This window comes from Triticum aestivum, chromosome 2A (genome assembly GCF_018294505.1).
Source record: "Triticum aestivum cultivar Chinese Spring chromosome 2A, IWGSC CS RefSeq v2.1, whole genome shotgun sequence".
NCBI classification, from domain to species: domain Eukaryota; kingdom Viridiplantae; phylum Streptophyta; class Magnoliopsida; order Poales; family Poaceae; genus Triticum; species Triticum aestivum.
In genome coordinates this window covers 752,970,683-752,989,950 of record NC_057797.1, presented here as the reverse complement: position 1 = coordinate 752,989,950, position 19,268 = coordinate 752,970,683, and the positions used below count along the sequence as shown (strand labels likewise).

The following is a 19,268-nucleotide window of genomic DNA, read 5'->3' as shown; positions in this document are numbered from 1 at the left end:
AGTTCACATTGCCATGTGACCAACACCCAAAGGGTTTACTAGATTCAGTAATCTAGTTCACATCGCTATGTGATTAACACCCAAAGAGTACTAAGGTGTGATAATGTTTTGCTTGTGAGAGAAGTTTAGTCAACGGGTCTGCCACATTCAGATCCGTATGTATTTTGCAAATTTCTATGTCAACAATGCTCTGCATGGAGCTACTATAGCTAATTGCTCCTACTTTCAATATGTATCCAGATTGAGACTTAGAGTCATCTGGATCAGTGTCAAAACTTGCATTGACGTAACCCTTTATGACGAACCTTTTTGTCACCTCCATAATCGAGAAACATATCCTTATTCCACTAAGGATAATTTTGACCGTTGTCCAGTGATCTACACCTAGATCACTATTGTACTCCCTTACCAAAATCAGTGTAGGGTATACAATAGATCTGGTATACAGCATGGCATACTTTATAGAACCTATGGCTGAGGCATAGGGAATGACTTTCATTCTCTTTCTATCTGCCGTGGTCGGGCTTTGAGTCTTACTCAATTTCACACCTTGTAACACGGGCAAGAACTCTTTCTTTGACTGTTCCATTTTGAACTACTTCAAAATCTTGTTAAGGTATGTTCTCATTGAAAAAACTTATCAAGCTTCTTGATCTATCTCTATAGATCTTGATGCTCAATATGTAAGCAGCTTCTCCGAGGTCTTTCTTTGAAAAACTCCTTTCAAACACACCTTTATGCTTTGCAGAATAATTCTACATTATCTCCAATCAACAATATGTCATACACATATACTTATCAGAAATGATGTAGTGCTCCCACTCACTTTCTTGTAAATACAGGCTTCACCGCAAGTCTGTATAAAACTATATCCATTGATCAACTTATCAAAGCATATATTTCAACTCCGAGATGCTTGCACCAGTCCATAGATGGATCGTTGGAGCTTGCATATTTTGTTAGCACCTTTAGGATTGACAAAACCTTCTGGTTGCATCATATACAACTCTTATTTAATAAATCCATTAAGGAATGCAGTTTTGTTTATCCATTTGCCAGATTTCATAAAATGCGGCAATTGCTAACATGATTCGGACAGACTTAAGCATAGATATGAGTGAGAAACTCTCATCGTAGTCAACACCTTGAACTTGTCGAAAACCTTTTGCGACAATTCTAGCTTTGTAGATAGTAACACTACTATCAGTGTCCGTCTTCCTCTTGAAGATCCATTTAATCTCAATGGCTCGCCGATCATTGGGCAAGTCAATCAAAGTCCATACTTTGTTCTCATACATGGATCTCACCTCAGATTTCATGGCATCAAGCCATTTTGCGGAATCTGGGCTCATCATCGCTTCCTCATAGTTTGTAGGTTCGTCATGGTCAAGTAACATGACCTCCAGAACAGGATTACCGTACCACTCTGGTGCGGATCTCACTCTGGTTTACCTACGTGGTTCGGTAGTAACTTGATCTGAAGTTACATGATCATCATCATTAGCTTCTTCACTAATTGGTGTAGTAGTCACAGGAATAGATTTCTGTGATGAACTACTTTCCAATAATGGAGTAGGTACAGTTACCTCATCAAGTTCTACTTTCCTCCCACTCACTTCTTTCGAGAGAAACTCCTTCTCTAAAAAGGATCCATTCTTAGCAACGAATGCCTTGCCTTTCGGATCTATGATAAAAGGTGTACCCAACAGTCTCCTTTGGGTATCCTATGAAGACACATTTCTCCGATTTGGGTTTGAGCTTATCAGGATGAAACTTTTTCACATAAGCGTAGCCCCAAACTTTAAGAAACGACAACTTTGGTTTCTTGCCAAACCACAGTTCATAAGGCATCGTCTCAACGGATTTTGATGGTGCCCTATTTAACGTGAATGCAGCTGTCTCTAATGCATAACCCCAACACGATAGTGGTAGGTCGGTAAGAGACATCATAGATCGCACCATATCTAATAAAGTACGGTTACGACGTTCGGACACACTTTTACACTGTGGTGTTCCAGGTGGCGTGAGTAGTGAAACTATTTCACGTTGTTTTAACTAAAGACCAAACTCGTAACTCAAATATTTTATCTCCACGATCATATCGTAGAAACTTTTATTTTCTTGTTACGGTGATTTTCTACTTCACTCTGAAATTCTTTTGAACTTTTCAAACGTTTCAGACGCATGTTTTATCAAGTAGATATATCCATATCTGCTCAAATCATCTGTGAAGGTCAGAAAATAACGATACTTGTCGCGAGCCTTAACACTCATCGGACTGCATACATCAGTATGTATTATTTCCAATAAGTCAGTTGCTCGCTCCATTGTTCCGAAGAACGGCGTTTTAGTCATCTTGCCCATGAGGCATGGTTCGCAAGCATCAAGTTATTCATAATCAAGTGATTCCAAAAGCCCATCAGCATGGAGTTTCTTCATGCGCTTTACACCAATATGACCTAAACGGCAGTGCCACAAATAAGTTGCACTATCATTATTAACTTTGCATCTTTTGGCTTCAATATTATGAATATGTGTATCACTATGATCGAGATTCAACGAACCATTTTCATTGGGTGTATAACCATAGAAGGTTTTTATTCATGTAAACAGAACAAAAATTATTCTCTAACTTAAATGAATAACCGTATTGCAATAAACATGATCAAATCATATTCATGCTCAACGCAAACACCAAATAACACTTATTTAGGTTCCACACTAATCCCGAAAGTATAGGGAGTGTGTGATGATGATCATATCAATCTTGGAACTACTTCCAACACACATCGTCACTTCACCCTTAACTAATTTCTGTTCATTCTGCAACTCCCGTTTCGAGTTACTACTCTTAGCAACTGAACCAATATCAAATACCGAGGGGTTGCTACGAACACTAGTAAAATACACATCAATAATATGTATATCAAATATACCTTTGTTCACTTTGCCATCCTTCTTATCCGCCAAATACTTGGGGCAGTTCCGCTTCTAGTGACCAGTCCCTTTGCAGTAGAAGCACTTAGTCTCAGGCTTAGGTCCAGACTTGGGCTTCTTCACTTGAGCAACAACTTGCTTGTCGTTCTTCTTGAAGTTCCCCTTCTTCCCTCTGCCGTTTTCTTGAAACTAGTGGTCTCGTCAACCATCAACACTTGATGTTTTTCTTGATTTCTACCTTCGTCGATTTCAGCATCACGAAGAGCTTGGGAATTGTTTCCGTTATCCCTTGCATATTATAGTTCATCACGAAGTTCTACTAACTTGGTGATGGTGACTAGAGAATTCTGCCAATCACTATCTTATCTGGAAGATTAACTCCCACTTGATTCAAGCGATTGTAGTACCCAAACAATCTGAGCACATGCTCACTGCTTGGGCTATTCTCCTCCATCTTTTAGCTATAGAACTTGTTGGAGACTTCATATCTCCCAACTCGGGTATTTGCTTGAAATATTAACTTCAACTCCTGGAACATCTCATATGGTCCATGACGTTCAAAACATCTTTGAAGTCCCGATTCTAAGCCGTTAAGCATGGTGTACTAAACTATCAAGTAGTCATCATATTGATCTAGCCAAACGTTCATAACGTCTGCATTTGCTCCTGCAATAGGTCTGTCACCTAGCGGTGCATCAAGCACATAATTCTTCTGTGCAACAATGAGGATAAACCTCAGATCACGGACCCAGTCCACATCATTGCTACTATCATCTTTCAACTTAGTTTTCTCTAGGAACATACATAAAACATAGGGAAGCAACAACGCGAGCTATTGATTTATAACATAGATATGCTAATACTACCAGGACTAAGTTCATGATAAATTAAAGTTCAGTTAATCATATTACTTAAGAACTCCCATTTAGATAGACATCCCTCTAATCCTCTAAGTGATCACATGATCCATGTCAACTAAACCATGTCCGATCATCACGTGAGATGGAGTAGTTTCAATGGTGAACATCACTATGTTGATCATATCTACTATATGATTTACGCTCGACCTTTCGGTCTCAGTGTTCCGAGGCCATATCTGTTATATGCTAGGCTCATCAAGTTTAACCTGAGTATTCCGCGTGTGCAACTGTTTTGCACCTGTTGTATTTGAACGTAGAGCCTATCACACCTGATCATCACGTGGTGTCTCAGCACGAAGAACTTTCGCAACGGTGCATACTCATGGAGAACACTTATACCGTGATAATTTAGTGAGAGATCATCTTATAAAGCTACCGTCGAACTAAGCAAAATAAGATGTGTAAAAGATAAACATCACATGCAATCATAATATGTGACATGATATGGCCATCATCATCTTGTGCCTTTGATCTCCATCTCCAAAGCATCGTCATGATCTCCATCGTTACCGGCATGACACCATGATGTCCATCATCTTGATCTATATCAATGTGTCGTCACATGGTCGTCTCGCCAACTATTGCTCTTGCAACTATTGCTATCGCATAGCGATAAAGTAAAGCAATTATTTGGCACTTGCATCTTATGCAATATAGAGACAACCATAAGGCTTCTGCCAGTTGCCGATAACTTCAACAAAACATGATCATATCATACAACAAAATAGAGCATCATGTCTTGACCATATCACATCACAACATGCCCTGCAAAACAAGTTAGACATCCTCTACTTTGTTGTTGCAAGTTTACATGGCTGCTACGGGCTGAGCAAGAACCGTTCTTACCTACGCATCAAAACCACAACGATAGTTTGTCAAGTTGGTGATGTTTTAACCTTCGCAAGGACCGGGCGTAGCCACACTCAGTTCAACTAAAGTTGGAGAAACTAACACCCGCTAGTCACCTGTGTGCATAGCACAACGGTAAAACCAGTCTCGCGTAAGCGTACGCGTAATGTCGGTCCGGGCCGCTTCATCCAACAATACCGCCGAACCAAAGTGTGACATGCTGGTAAGCAGTATGACTTATATCGCCCACAACTCACTTGTGTTCTACTCGTGCATATTACATTAACGCATAAAACCAGGCTCGGATGCCACTGTTGGGGAACGTAGTAATTTCAAAAAAATTCCTACGCACACGCAAGATCATGGTGATGCATAACAACAAGAGGGGAGAGTGTTGTCCACGTACCCTCGTAGACCGAAAGCGGAAGCGTTAGCACAACGCAGTTGATGTAGTCGTACGTCTTCACGATCCGACCGATCAAGTACCGAACGCACGACACCTCCGAGTTCAGCACACGTTCAGCCCGATGACGTCCCTCGAACTCCGATCCAGCCGAGTGTTGAGGGAGAGTTTCGTCAGCACGACGGCGTGGTGACGATGATGATGTTCTACCGACGCAGGGCTTCGCCTAAGCACCGCTACAGTATTATCAAGGTGGACTATGATGGAGGGGGGCACCGCACACGGCTAAAAGATCAAACGATTAATTGTTGTGTCTTTGGGGTGCCCCCTGGCCACGTATATAAAGGAGTGGAGGAGGGGGGAGAGGGCCGGCCCCTATGGCGTGCCCTGGAGGAGTCCTACTCCCACCGGGAGTAGGATTCCCCCCTTCCAAGTAGTAGGAGTAGGAGTCAAGGAAAGGGGAGAGGGAAGAGAAGGAAGGAGGGGGCGCCGCCCCTCCCCCTAGTCCAATTCAGACTAGTCAATGGGGGGAGCGCGGCTTGCCTCTCCCCCTCCCCTAAAGCCCAATAAGGCCCATATACTTCTTCCTCGTATTCCCGTAACTCCCCGGTACTTCGAAAAATACCCGAACCACTCGGAACCTTTCTGATGTCCGAATATAGTCGTTCAATATATCGATCTTTACGTCTTGACCATTTCGAGACTCCTCGTCATGTCCCCGATCTCATCCGGGACTCCAAACTACCTTCGGTACATCAAATCACATAAAATCATAATATAACCGTCATCGAAACTTTAAGCATGCGGACCCTACGGGTTCGAGAACAATGTAGACATGACCGAGACACGTCTCCGGTCAATAACCAATAGCGGAACCTGGATGCTCATATTGGCTCCCACATATTCTACGAAGATCTTTATCGGTCAAACCGCATAACAACATACGTTGTTCCCTTTGTCATGGGTATGTTACTTGCCCGAGATCCGATCGTCGGTATCTCAATACCTAGTTAAATCTAATTGCCGGCAAGTCTCTTTACTCGTTCCGTAATACATCATCCCGCAACTAACCCATTAGTTACAATGCTTGCAAGGCTTATAGTGATGTGCATTACCGAGTGGGCCCAGAGATACCTCTCCGACAATCGGAGTGACAAATCCTAATCTCGAAATACGCCAACCCAACAAGTACCTTCGGAGACACCTATAGAGCACCTTTATAATCACCCAGTTACATTGTGACATTTGGTAGCACACAAAGTGTTCCTTCGGTAAACGGGAGTTGCATAATCTCATAGTCATAGGAACATGTATAAGTCATGAAGAAAGCAATAGCAACATACGAAACGATCAAGTGCTAAGCTAACGGAATGGGTCAAGTCAATCACATCATTCTCCTAATGATGTGATCCCGTTAATCAAATGACAACTCATGTCCATGGCTAGGAAACATAACCATCTTTGATCAACGAGCTAGTCAAGTAGAGGCATACTAGTGACACTCTGTTTGTCTATGTATTCACACATGTATTATGTTTCCGGACAATACAATTCTAGCATGAATAATAAACATTTATCATGATATAAGGAAATAAATAATAACTTTATTATTGCCTCTAGGGCATATTTCCTTCACCGAGGTGCCCAGGCGCGTCTGCCTGCGGCCCATCGCGCGGCATCATCAAGGGGCCTGACACGGACCAGCGTCAAGGCTTCACAAGGCAAGGCCCTCGCGAGGGCCCTCGCCTCACGAGGCAAGCATCGGCAGGCGCCGTCAAGAGCTCCTGAGGGCTTCCCGCGGGGTGGCCTCCTCAGGCTGCATCCTGAGGCCCCTCGCGGGGCGGACATCTCTATGCTCGTCACCCCACCTCGCGATGCACGTGGGTGACGCGGACCGCAACAGGCGGAGCCAGAAGGGCGCCAGTGGGTGTAGACGAGGACACTTTCCTCTTTGGTGCTAAGGAAACAAGATATCTCGCTGGTTCCCAAAGCAGTCCCTAAAGGTTGCCGTTTCAGTGCTACAAGACCAAGACATGGGCTCGCCAAGACGGAGGTCATCTCTGAGCCCGCCTGCATGTCATGGACACAAGCTTTGCAGGAGAACACCACATTTAGTCAAGATAAGATGTACCACTGGCCCCTTTCAAATGTGGCCATTGTGGCATCCCTTCCCCTCTAGAGCTTTCGGGGGAAGAGGACCAAGGCGAGTATAAGTATAGGTTAGTCTCCACCATAGAGAGGGATCGAGTTCATCCACCCCTCAAGCCTGGCGTCGCTCCTGAAGCCTCCGAGAGCCTCTTGTACTAGTTCATACTCATCCTCCCTCGCGAGGCAATCCACCATAAAGGAGGAGTAGGGTATTACACCGCAAGGTGGCCCGAACCTGGGTAAATCGTCGTGTTTTTTCCTTCCTCCCTCGAGCATGTCGGAGCATCGCCGTGAGGCGGTGAGCAACAGGGCTAGCGCAGGGAAGTTTGTCGTGCACACCCTAGAGTTCGAACCTTTCTTCGGGTCCGCGGAGCTCCGATTCCGACATTTGGCGCGCCAGGTAGAGGTGTGCCGGTTTTCTTCCGCTTCATTCCGTCCCAGCTCCGCCGTTCCCATGGCTGACGCTCGTCATGTTCGTGCCGACCGTCGCACGGCTCGCGTCGCCCAGACGGAGCCTACTGGTCACGGCGGTCGCCGTCGCTCTCCACCGGCCGCGGCCAACGCTGCTACCAATCCAGCCGCTCACGAGCAGGAGGACCCTTCTCTGCCGCCCTCCGTGCCGCGCGATGGCCGCACTGCTACGCCTTCGCTCACCCCGGCCACGGCTTCGTCCTCCCATGCGTGGTTAACATTTTTATCAAAATGCATGATTAATATTTTTTAAATACATGATCAAATATTTTTACGCGCACTTTTTTTTGTATACATGAGAAACATTTTTTATATACATATTTGACATTTTTTAAATGCTTGGTTGCATTTTTCAAAAAAATTATGTAAAGTGTATTTTGTAATATATTTATTTTTAGTATTTATAAGTACAAAAAAGTTAAAAAAACAAAGAAAAAACAAAATCAATAAGCATGAAAAACACACACAAAGAAACGAGGCCGTGGCATCCTGCGCGACTCTGCCAGCCCTTCTGGCGCTCACCTGACGCGACGTAGGGGCGCCGATTGACTGCTTGACAGAGCTCCTGGTCAGCGCCTTAGCAAAACTGGCGCTCGCAGCCACTCTTCGAGTGGGCCAACCCATCAAACACGAGCTACACTCACTCAGGTCGTCTCATCGCTGGCTCGTTCGATCGATCCACCGGTTTGATGATTGACCGGTTGACTTCTGGACCAATGGACTGATCAGCATTGAGATTTTCCCGCAAAAAAAAAAGCATTGAGATTTTCAAAAAACTCTGAAAAAACATAAATTCAAAATATGGCAAAAAATACTAAAACACGAATAAAAAACATAAACATGCAAAAATTTCAAAAAACTTGATAAATTTGCAAACTTGAAAAGAAGTTCACAAAATTTCACAAAAAATCATATATTTTTAAAAAACTCATCAATTCGAAAAGAAGTTTATCGAATTTAAACAATTAATTCATCAAATTTACACAAAGTTCATTGGATTTGAAAAAACTTTCATCAAACTTGAAAAAAGATAATCTAATTTGAAAAAATATTAATCTGTTTGAAATAATGTTCATAAAATATAAAAGAACTTCATCAAAGTTAGAAACTAAATTTCATTGAATTGGGAAAATTCATCAATTTTGAAAATTAAAATCATTTAATTTGAAAAAAAGCTCATCGATATTTAAAAAATACAAATTTTAGAAAACATTTTCATGAATTTGAATAAATGTTTGCGGATTTTGGGAAAAGGACCATCAATTTTGAAGAAAAAATTCACGAATTTAAAAAATGTCAATTTAAAAAACTCATAAATTTGAAAAAAATGCTTTTAGGAAAACAAAAAATAAAAAAAAGGGAAACCGAATAGAAATATCAGAAAACTAACCAGCGAACCAGGAAAAAAACTACGAACTGAAGAAAGAAAAGTAAGGAGAAAGATCAAGTGTGTACAAGCGGGTAAGGTAGGCCAGTGGTTATTGTTGTTACCTTCGAACGAAGAGGTTGCGAATTTGAACCCGTCACTTGCACTTTTTTTCTGTTTTCAATAGAAAAAATACGAAAGTGATAAATCCCAAATGTTCGGGATTTTCCCGTGGCAAATCGAACTTTTCTATGGCAACTTTATTTGACAGGAGGATTGAAGTTGGCAAGCATGGCAACTGATGGGGAAATACAAACTGAGGACAAAATGTCATGCTACCAACCAAGCTTGCCATCCTCGCGTTAACTAAAGTTGTCATAAAAACGTTTAATTTGCCATGGGCAAATCTCATATGTTCGGGACTTATCAGGGTCCAAAAAATAAGGCATATGAGATGACCCAGAGCGGAGCGAGGGGTGTGCGCCGGTTTACAATTTATGTTTTAACTGGCGCCTGAAGCGCCGAATAGGAAATGCTGGCGTTTGATGTGAGATTTTTTTTATTTTGCACAAGAGAGCGTTCTGTTGGCCAAGTCCAAGTAGCTTCCTTAAGGTTAGTTCGTTTTTCTTCTCTGTTTACATTTGTTCGTCTTTTTCATATTTTAGATAATATTCTAGATACATTTAATACAAAGGCTGAAATATAAAAAAACTGCAAATTTGAAAAATGTTAACACAGTGTAGACACAATTGTTGACGTAATTTGAAAAATGTGGTGATAGTATTAAAAATGTTGACATGTTAATTGTATGTAACATTTAAAAAACACTAAACAATGTAAAAAACTTAGTAATTAAAAAAGAATCTTTTGTACCATTAAAAAGTATGTTCTTTTCAAAATTATTCACCTGCTTCTAAAATACTTGTGACATTTTAAAAATACTTATACAATGTATAATATGTTGACGTAGTTTCAGAAAATGTTTCTATAATTCAAAAAATATTTTAACATGTATTAGAAAAACAATTAGCACGTATTCGAAAAGATGTTCAAAAATATGTAGTTGACAAAATATTAATCATGTATTTGTAAAATTTTAAACATGTATAAAAATGTTTTGGATGTATAAAAAATGTAAAATTTGTATAAAAAATAGACATCAAAACATATATTGAAAAGAAATGCTAATCATGTATTTAAAAATGTTAAAACGTGTATAAAACATATGTGTGAGTTATACGAAAAAATGTACAGTGTGTGTGAAAAATAGAAAATCTGTACAGAAACATAAAAACCAAAACCAAAAAAGAAACCATTGAAAACTAACACAAAAAATTATTGAAAACCAACACCAAAAAACAAAAGAAAATAAAAAAAAGTGAAAGAAAAAGAAAACTATAAAACCAGGGAAAGCCGGTAAAGCAACAAATAAAATTGAAAAAAGATGGAAACAAACATAGAAAACACACAGGAAAAAAACTAAACGTAAAAAACGCTCCTGCAGGAACCCATATTTGGCCGGCCCAGTAACCCCGATGCGAAAACCCTTGAGGCGAGGCGGAAGATAGCGTCGCAATAGGCAATATAGAGTCATGCCGACCCGAGAGGCAGGATGACTAACTAGTCTTGGGCTACGCCTATGTATGGTCCAGTGCACTTTATAATGGGCTTGTTTGTTAGCTGAGGGAATATGTCGACGGGCTGTATAGTTAGCACTTGTATGGCTCTTTTGTCCGGGGCTCCATGACACCACAGTGGCCAAGGCATAAGAGCATGCACAACAATGGGTGATAGTTTTCTCAAACAAAAAGTTCGAAAAATGTTTTCTGGAAGATGGGGTGATGATTTTTCTCAAAATGAATAAATTGAGTGACAATTAGTGCATCTTAGTCTCTTAGATAAGGTGGAAGAAAGAGAAATTGTTGATTGACAGAGTTATAGTTGATACGCTATGTTTTATCGATGTCATCCACGTCCTCCCATTTATTTTACTTTCCTTTAACATTTTGCTACCTCTATGGCTATTGTTGTTCTTGGCGTCCTTCACAATTAGTGTTTACCATTGTTGATGTGCCTCTATCGTGCACCACTTTCTATGGCAGGGAAGGTGTCCATCATATGTTGAACTAGAGCATGACAATAGGGGCCCGAGCGAGCAGAGGTGTGGAGAGGTCGTGTAGTGTTTCTTTGTGGGGATGGATCGATCACATACCATAGACAAAAGGCCCAATGGGACTATTAACAAAGGATAGCGAATTTTGTCACAAGAGTAGTGGCCACGCTCGTCCAACACGATATTCACATCAACAAAGCCCATGTAGTATTAACTGAAGATCCAATAGTCAGAAACGCCCACAAGTCCAGATTTGACGATAAAAATGATGATGGCACTCAGGATGGATTAGTGCAAGATTTTAATGTCTCTATAATGTGATATAGCTTGGTCCAGACCTAAGCTATGGTCGCACCATGTGTAGCTTGGGGACATGGACCAGGACCTGTCGAGGCAGAAGAAACCAAGGGCGCAATGGGAAACGAGGAGTGCATGGAAGGTGCCAAAAAGTGGTGACAGAGGCAGATGCGGAGTGGTCGTGCGACGGAGGACGTGTGAGAACCAAAGATGCCAGATCCCTTTCACGTGTTCGACCGTTGAAATGACAGGGGGAGAGAAAAAACATATGCTTTGAGAGATGATTCATGTTAGAGGATGTGAGTAGGGGATCGGTTGGACGGTGTTTTTCTTTTCTAAAACAGTTGCATAGGGTAGAGAGAGGATTTGAGCATGAATGCCCCAATATGCTCTTAGTCGAGAGTAAGAGCATCTCCAGCAAGTGCCCTTGCCCCCCTCCCCCCAAAGTGGTTATACGGGGTGGCCACATAATTTAGGGGAGGTTTGGAGGTGAGCTGTTCTAGGGGACCCGGGCCCTATATATCTTCCCCATAAAATGTCTTTCTTCCCTCTTACAAGTAGCTATGTAAAGGAAGCGATGGCCGGTCAGGAAAAGTCTGATGAGCGCAGGATGCACGGCTCGGAGAGGAGGCTACGAGAGGCGGCCGACCATATGTAGAGAGGCAACAACGGGGCAAGGCAGTCGAGCGATGCATCACGGCGGTGGGGCTGTCAGGAGCGGTGGTAGGGCGTTGGGTGGCATGACGGGGCTGCTGTCCACTAGTCGGCGGGGAGACATATGTGGATGTAGGGTGAGACTTCAATAGTTGCCTACCACCAGTTTTAGGGGAAGATTTACGGGAAGACTTTCTTCCTCTAGATAGAGCGGAGCTTGGACTGATTATCCCCAGTCTCTTAAAAAGTCGTGTTTATGAATTCTGTTGGACTTTCTGCTTAGAGTTGTGGTGGAAGTGGTGCGAGACTAATTGGACGGTGTTGCCCAATTCCAAGAAGCATGTTGATGGTGTGATGCGCGGATGAAAATCTTGCTTTGGCTCCTGTCGGGACGACGGCGATGGCACATGTGGGTGTCATCCCCTTCTTGGAGGCCTCACCGAGGCGTGTTCGCCATGCCCCTCGCATCTTGCATTTGGTGGCTGTATCCAGGCGAAAGCCTCGATTCGGTTGAATCAGCACATTGGCGGCGTCCTCGATGCCGTATCTCTGTTGGGAGCTTTGTGTGTGGAGACACGGTTTGGTCCTTATTACCTTCCTCCGGTGTTAGCGGTTGTCCTCTTTTGGTACTTTGTGACACTATGTACGCTCGTCGTCAGTGTCTCCAAGATGGTGTCTCCCTTATATTGGAGCAAGTTCTGCCTTCGGCCTGCCACTTCCTCTTAGGCGCTTACAGTGGATGGTGCGTCGACAAGCGATGTTCTATGGAAGATGGTGGTCTTCAGAGGTGTCCGGCGTCGGTCGAGACGCGGTGTGTGTCAGCTGAGGATAGGCTCTTTTGTGTTATAGTTTGCTTTGCAGTGTTATCTGTCTATGCACTTGATCGAGAGTGGTGTGGTGTGTGCTACGCTCGTTGTTCGCAACGAGTGGTAGTTTCTTATAATTTCAATTATGCTTTCTATAAAGCTATAGTACGCCTAGGCGTACTCTTGAAAAAAACTTTTTCTAAACCAGTTTCTATACGGCCGTGAACCATAGCTCTTAACCGGTCCCGGTGGAGTAAATTGCTCTAAACCACCACATTTGTGGCTAGGGTACTCCAAAACTACCTATTTTTTAAAAAAAATCACGAAAGACCACCACTTTTGTAGCGAGTGAATAAAGAAACACACTAAACGAGCTGTGAGCCGCGACGAAGTGAAAATCTAACATTTAGGGCCCACCTATCGGAACCACGTGGCCATGGCAAATGGCCGAGGCCATACGGCCGTTACCACCACTCGTTAAGCTCACCGCCTCACACTCTTCACTTTCCCTCGCTCTCATTCCCCTCTGTTTCTTCTCTTGCGCGCGAAACCATGGCGACCGCTCCAAACTCCGGTGATGGTGAGGGTGGTGGCGACGGCGGTTCCAGATTCGGACGGGGTCGCGGGCGGAACCTTCTTGGCGTCGACTTCTGGTCATCTTCATCAGATGAGGATGGCCCGCCCCCGCCATGCCACATGCACAGGGCGTGTGTAGAGGCGGCGGCGCTACAATGGGTGGCTCCAGATCTGTGGACGATGAAGGCGCAGAAGGCCAATCCGCTGGGGATGAGCCGCCATCTCCGTGCCGCGTGCATAAGGCGTGTGCAGAGGCGGCGGTGCGGGCACAAGCGGCTACACCAGTCCTCCCTACTAACGTCGGCGACGAGGCCTGCTACCTCTTGAGCACTGCGTTGGTTTCCCTTAAAGAGGAAAGGGTGATGCAGCAAAGTAGTATAAGTATTTCCCTCAGTTTTTGAGAACCAAGGTATCAATCCAGTAGGAGGCTATGCGCGAGTCGCTCGCACCTACATAAAACAAATAAATCCTCGCAACCAACGCGATAAGAGGTTGTCAATCCCTACACGGTCACTTACGAGAGTGAGATCTGATAGATATGATAGAATAATATTTTTGGTATTTTCATGATAAATATGCAAAGTAAAATAAAATATAACAGAAATAACTAAGTGTTGAAAGATCAATATGATAGAAAATAGACCCGGGGGCCATAGGTTTCACTAGTGGCTTCTCTCAAGAACATAAGTATTTACGGTGGGCGAACAAATTACTGTTGAGCAATTGACAGAATTGAGTATAGTTATGAGAATATCTAGGTATGATCATGTATATAGGCATCATGTCCGAAACAAGTAGACCGACTCCTGCCTGCATCTACTACTATTACTCCACACATCGACCGCTATCCAGCATGCATCTAGAGTATTAAGTTCATAATAACAGAGTAACGCCTTAAGCAAGATGACATGATGTAGAGGGATAAATTCATGCAATATGATAAAAAAACATCTTGTTATCCTCGATGGCAACAATACAATACGTGCCTTGCCGCCCCTACTGTCACTAGGAAAGGACACCGCAAGATTGAACCCAAAGCTAAGCACTTCTCCCATTGCAAGAAAAACCAATCGAGTAGGCCAAACCAAACTAATAATTCAAAGAGACTTGCAAAGATAACCAATCATACATAAAATAATTCAGAATATTCAAATATTGTTCATAGATAAACTTGATCATAAACCCACAATTCATCGGTCTCAACAAACACACCGCGAAAGAAGATTACATCGAATAGATCTCCACGAGAGAGGGGGAGAACATTGTATTGAGATCCAAAAAGAGAGAAGAATCCATCTAGCTAATAACTATGGACCCGAAGGTCTGAAGTAAACTACTCACACATCATCGGAGAGGCTATGGTGTTGATGTAGAAGCCCTCCGTGATCGATGCCCCCTCCGGCGGAGTGCTACGTCTTGAGCTTGCGTTGGTTTTCCCCGAAGAGGAAGGGATGATGCAGCAGAGTAGCGTAAGTATTTCCCTCAGTTTTTGAGAACCAAGGTATCAATACAGTAGGAGGCCACGCTCAAGTCCCTCGTAACTGCACAAAACGATAGCTACTCGCAACCAACGTGATTAGGGGTTGTCAATCCCTTCAGGTCACTTACGAGAGTGAGATCTGATAGATATAATATTTTTGGTATTTTTGGTATAAGGATGCAAAGTAAAAAGTAAAGGCAAAGTAAAAAAGCAAAGCAAGATTAAAGTGATGGAGATTGATATGATGAGAATAGACCCGGGGGCCATAGATTTCACTAGTGGCTTCTCTCAAGAGCATAAGTATTCTATGGTGGGTGAACAAATTACTGTTGAGCAATTGACAGAACTGAGCATAGTTATGAGAATATCTAGGCATGATCATGTATATAGGCATCACGTCCGTGACAAGTAGACCGAAACGATTCTGCATCTACTACTATTACTCCACTCATCGACCGCTATCCAGCATGCATCTTGAGTATTAAGTTAAAAACAGAGTAACGCCTTAAGCAAGATGACATGATGTAGAGAGATAAATTCATGCAATATGAAATAAACCCCATCTTGTTATCCTCGATGGCAATGATGCAATACGTGCCTTGCTGCCCCTTCTGTCACTGGGAAAGGACACCGCAAGATTGAACCCAAAGCTAAGCACTTCTCCCATGGCAAGAACTACCAATCTAGTCGGCCAAACCAAACGGATAATTCGAAGAGACTTGCAAAGATAACCAATCATACATAAAAGAATTCAGAGAAGATTCAAATATTATTCATAGATAGACTTGATCATAAACCCACAATTCATCGATCTCAACAAACACACCGCAAAAAAAAGATTACATCGAATAGATCTCCACAAGAGAGGGGGAGAACTTTGTATTGAGATTCAAAGAGAGAAGAAGCCATCTAGCTACCACTACTAGATATCCCAATATAGCCGAGGGTTGAATCCCCGTCGGATATTGAAGTTCACCCTCGACTAAGACTATAACCGATGGTAGACCGTCGGCAATCTCCCGTCGGTGATGCTTGGTCGGCCATTACTACCATAGCCGACGGTACTCTCGGTAATCAATTTTGCCAACGGTACTAAGCCGACGGTGACCTGTCGGCCATGTCTTGGTCAAGGGCTACCTCACCATTACTCGACGACACTTATAGCCGAACATTCACCGTTGTCTATGCATTTCTCGACGGCTTTTCTCTCCCGTAGACTTTAACAATGCCCGACGGTCCACCTGCCCCATCGGATATAGTTATAGTTGGGAGGGTGCCTATCCCCGTCAGAATTAATAATGGGTGACCGTGTTTATACACCGTCGAACATGTTTATAGCCGTGTGATCAACCAAGATCATCAATTAGTATAATTACTAATAGTTTGACAATCATCGAAGGTTGTCTAAATAGTCATGCTGGACTTACAAGTCCATATTATAAAACTTGCATTTCAAAATTATTTCACAAGCTGCAAATCTCACAATCACAAGATTACTTCAGAATTGCTTGCATTCGATCCAAATGACAAAAGATGGATTATGTTTTGCACAATCTCATAATATATCACAAGCACAACAAGAGTTGCGTCCAAATCACATTTTTAACTTCAATGATCCTTAAAAAACGAAACAGTAACTATAACAGAATGTTCTTAACATTTTTCTAAAGATTAATGGTCCAAAAACAGCAAACACCATCAACATCTTAGCTTGAGAACTTCACTCGGTTGAGTCACACGTATTATGCTCATCACCATAGATATTGCTCCCACCATTGTGGCTACCTCCAGCATTGCGTCACTCTCTACAAGTCATCAAACTAGTTGTGAGATACATGAAAACAGGGATCACAAGGTACGGCCAATGAAAATAATCTGAAGGTGATGGCAACACAAGTCACACAAGTATGCAAATGAAAATATATTGTTGTAATAATAAGGACAACAGATAGAAGTACCACCGCCACTCGACTTTGTTTTGACAGAGATTAACACAACGCAGAAGTTAGGAATGACAACACAACACCAGCAGATTATAATATGAACGAGATGCACTTAAGTATTTAACAAGTGCAACTTCTCGAGGCAAAATATGTCTCCTAATGTGATATGAAACTGGGACAGGCAAAAATTACATATGAAGTTTGTGACATGGAAAGAAGAAAGTACTGTGATCTTTATATATATATATATATATATAATGAGTGGACATCATTTCAGGGGACGTGTGAAACTAAAAAGAGATAGCATTTCTTATTTAAATGTTGATGTTCTCATTTTGTTCTGAACCGCTGGTTTTGCTTAAAAGACAATCTACACTACATAGAGAAGAATACTAAGGCATAAAAATTGGCAACATATCTTAAGGAAACAAGAATCCTAAACATAGAATAGCACACTGTTTGGTTACCGCGATTAAGAAAATCTATTTAGAAAAGGGCATACCAAGATAAGCAAAAGATGCATACCTGTGCACGTAATGATATCACATTTTTTAAGCCATCTTTTCTGGTCACTGGAACAAAAATAAAGAAATTGTCGTGTCAAAAAAATAAAGTAATTGTCGTGTCATCATCAGTATACAAGTTCAGGTTGAATACATACGGTTAACAAGTGTATGCTCTTTCGCAAAAAACAAACAAACAAGTTTATGCCCCCCCCCCCCCCTTTTCGCATCTCTTCAATCCTAGTGCTTTGTAATTTACCTCAGCAGCCAGAGGCTTGTCCTGACAAAATATTGAACATATAAGAGTACACTGTTTCATGTTATTCTTAAGGAGTACTAAATAAATGTGTAACGACTAAATTAAAGCACACTATTCATGCAAAACAGCAGTGCCAATTCTCATGGTACTAGTCTTAAAAAGCTATATCTTAGTGCATGTCTGAAGTCAAATGCTTACTAAGTTCAGTTATAGTTTTCATTGTTTGGACCATGACATTATGTAGTAGTAGAAAGGACCAAAACAATGGTCTGTTACATAACACAAGACATCAAGCTGCATAGTAAACAGTTCGACATGGCGAATAAACTCCACAAATCCAAAGACAAAATGAAAGCAAACACTGATCACTGCACTTATCATGTCCTTCACTGGGCATCCAGGAGTCATGAACCGTAGATAGAACAATAACCTGAAGAATAGTTAAGTGGCACAACCATCAGTTAATCTCAGGCAATGGCACCCTTATCTGTATGTATAGTATAAGTGAATACTAATAATCTAGTAATTATTGTAAGGTTACACGACAAATTGGAAAAGCTACTTTCTGTACAACTGTCTTAGTTCCACAAGGAATTGGAACATTTCCTCTTTGCATAAAGTATGAATTTTGGAATCATGGAACAGAACTTGATGCTTCGTAGTCGAGATAACCAAAATGGATAATCTATAACAGGCAACACAAGATTGTTTCAACACATCTACATTAGTTCTGCTGAAAAAAGAATAATCAAATAAACTATTATCAGGAAATTGGTGGAAGATGCAACCATTCTCTCACTAATTAGTGCATCATGACATTGGCACTTTCAAATGGTCTCCTACTACTTCTGGTAATATTTTAGACCAAGTGTATCTCTTAGAAATTCACAAACATGCATATACACGGAAGTATATTAGAGAGAACACACCCGTAATCTTGATGATATAGATATAGTACCATTGAGGCGATGCTTCAAACCTAAACTCTCCCCCGATTCTGCAATGCAGTGCTCAAGACAGTATACAATAATAGATTTGCTTGCTAAATTGGCAAGAGAAGTTATAGCTGATATACATCTACCTGTATCAAACGTGGATGGTATCAACTTGCTGCATTAAATATCAAGCAATTTAGTCCACCTGGTGTTGCTGTACATTGCAGAAGCAGGGGGGGGGGGGGGGGCGTTAAGCAGAGTGAGGGAGGCCCAGGTGGGGGATTGTGTCTGGTGCCGCTCTGCTGCAGCGACACGAAGCGGGCCTATCAACACCAGCGAGGTGTCGAGCAGGGGACGGAACCGCCGTGTCTATCTGCTAAAGGAAAAGGAATAGGTCGTACATTCCTCATCAGCCTCCTGTCAGATCCTTGCAGCGTATGAGGCGCAGAGTCTCGACGTATACCTCCACGTTGTCGTCGCAGTCGGAGATCTGGTTGATGTGAGACAATGTCCACCGCTGATATTGGACAGCGGTCCGAGAGCTTGGCGGTGAGGCGGTGAAGAACCCGCTCTGCGCAACGAGTATATTGCGGTGCACGCAGATCGTG

The 19,268-nt window shown here is 42.3% G+C and overlaps 1 long non-coding RNA gene across 1 annotated transcript; it reads right to left on the bottom strand.

Moving 5' to 3' along the window:
- Positions 1 to 16,621: 16,621 nt before the first annotated feature.
- On the bottom strand, positions 16,622 to 18,588 carry LOC123186448 (uncharacterized). The gene is made up of 3 exons (XR_006493634.1): positions 17,625 to 18,588; positions 17,489 to 17,535; positions 16,622 to 16,825 (listed from the first exon to the last, which is right to left on the bottom strand). It is a non-coding gene; the product is annotated as an uncharacterized lncRNA (long non-coding RNA).
- Positions 18,589 to 19,268: the final 680 nt, after the last annotated feature.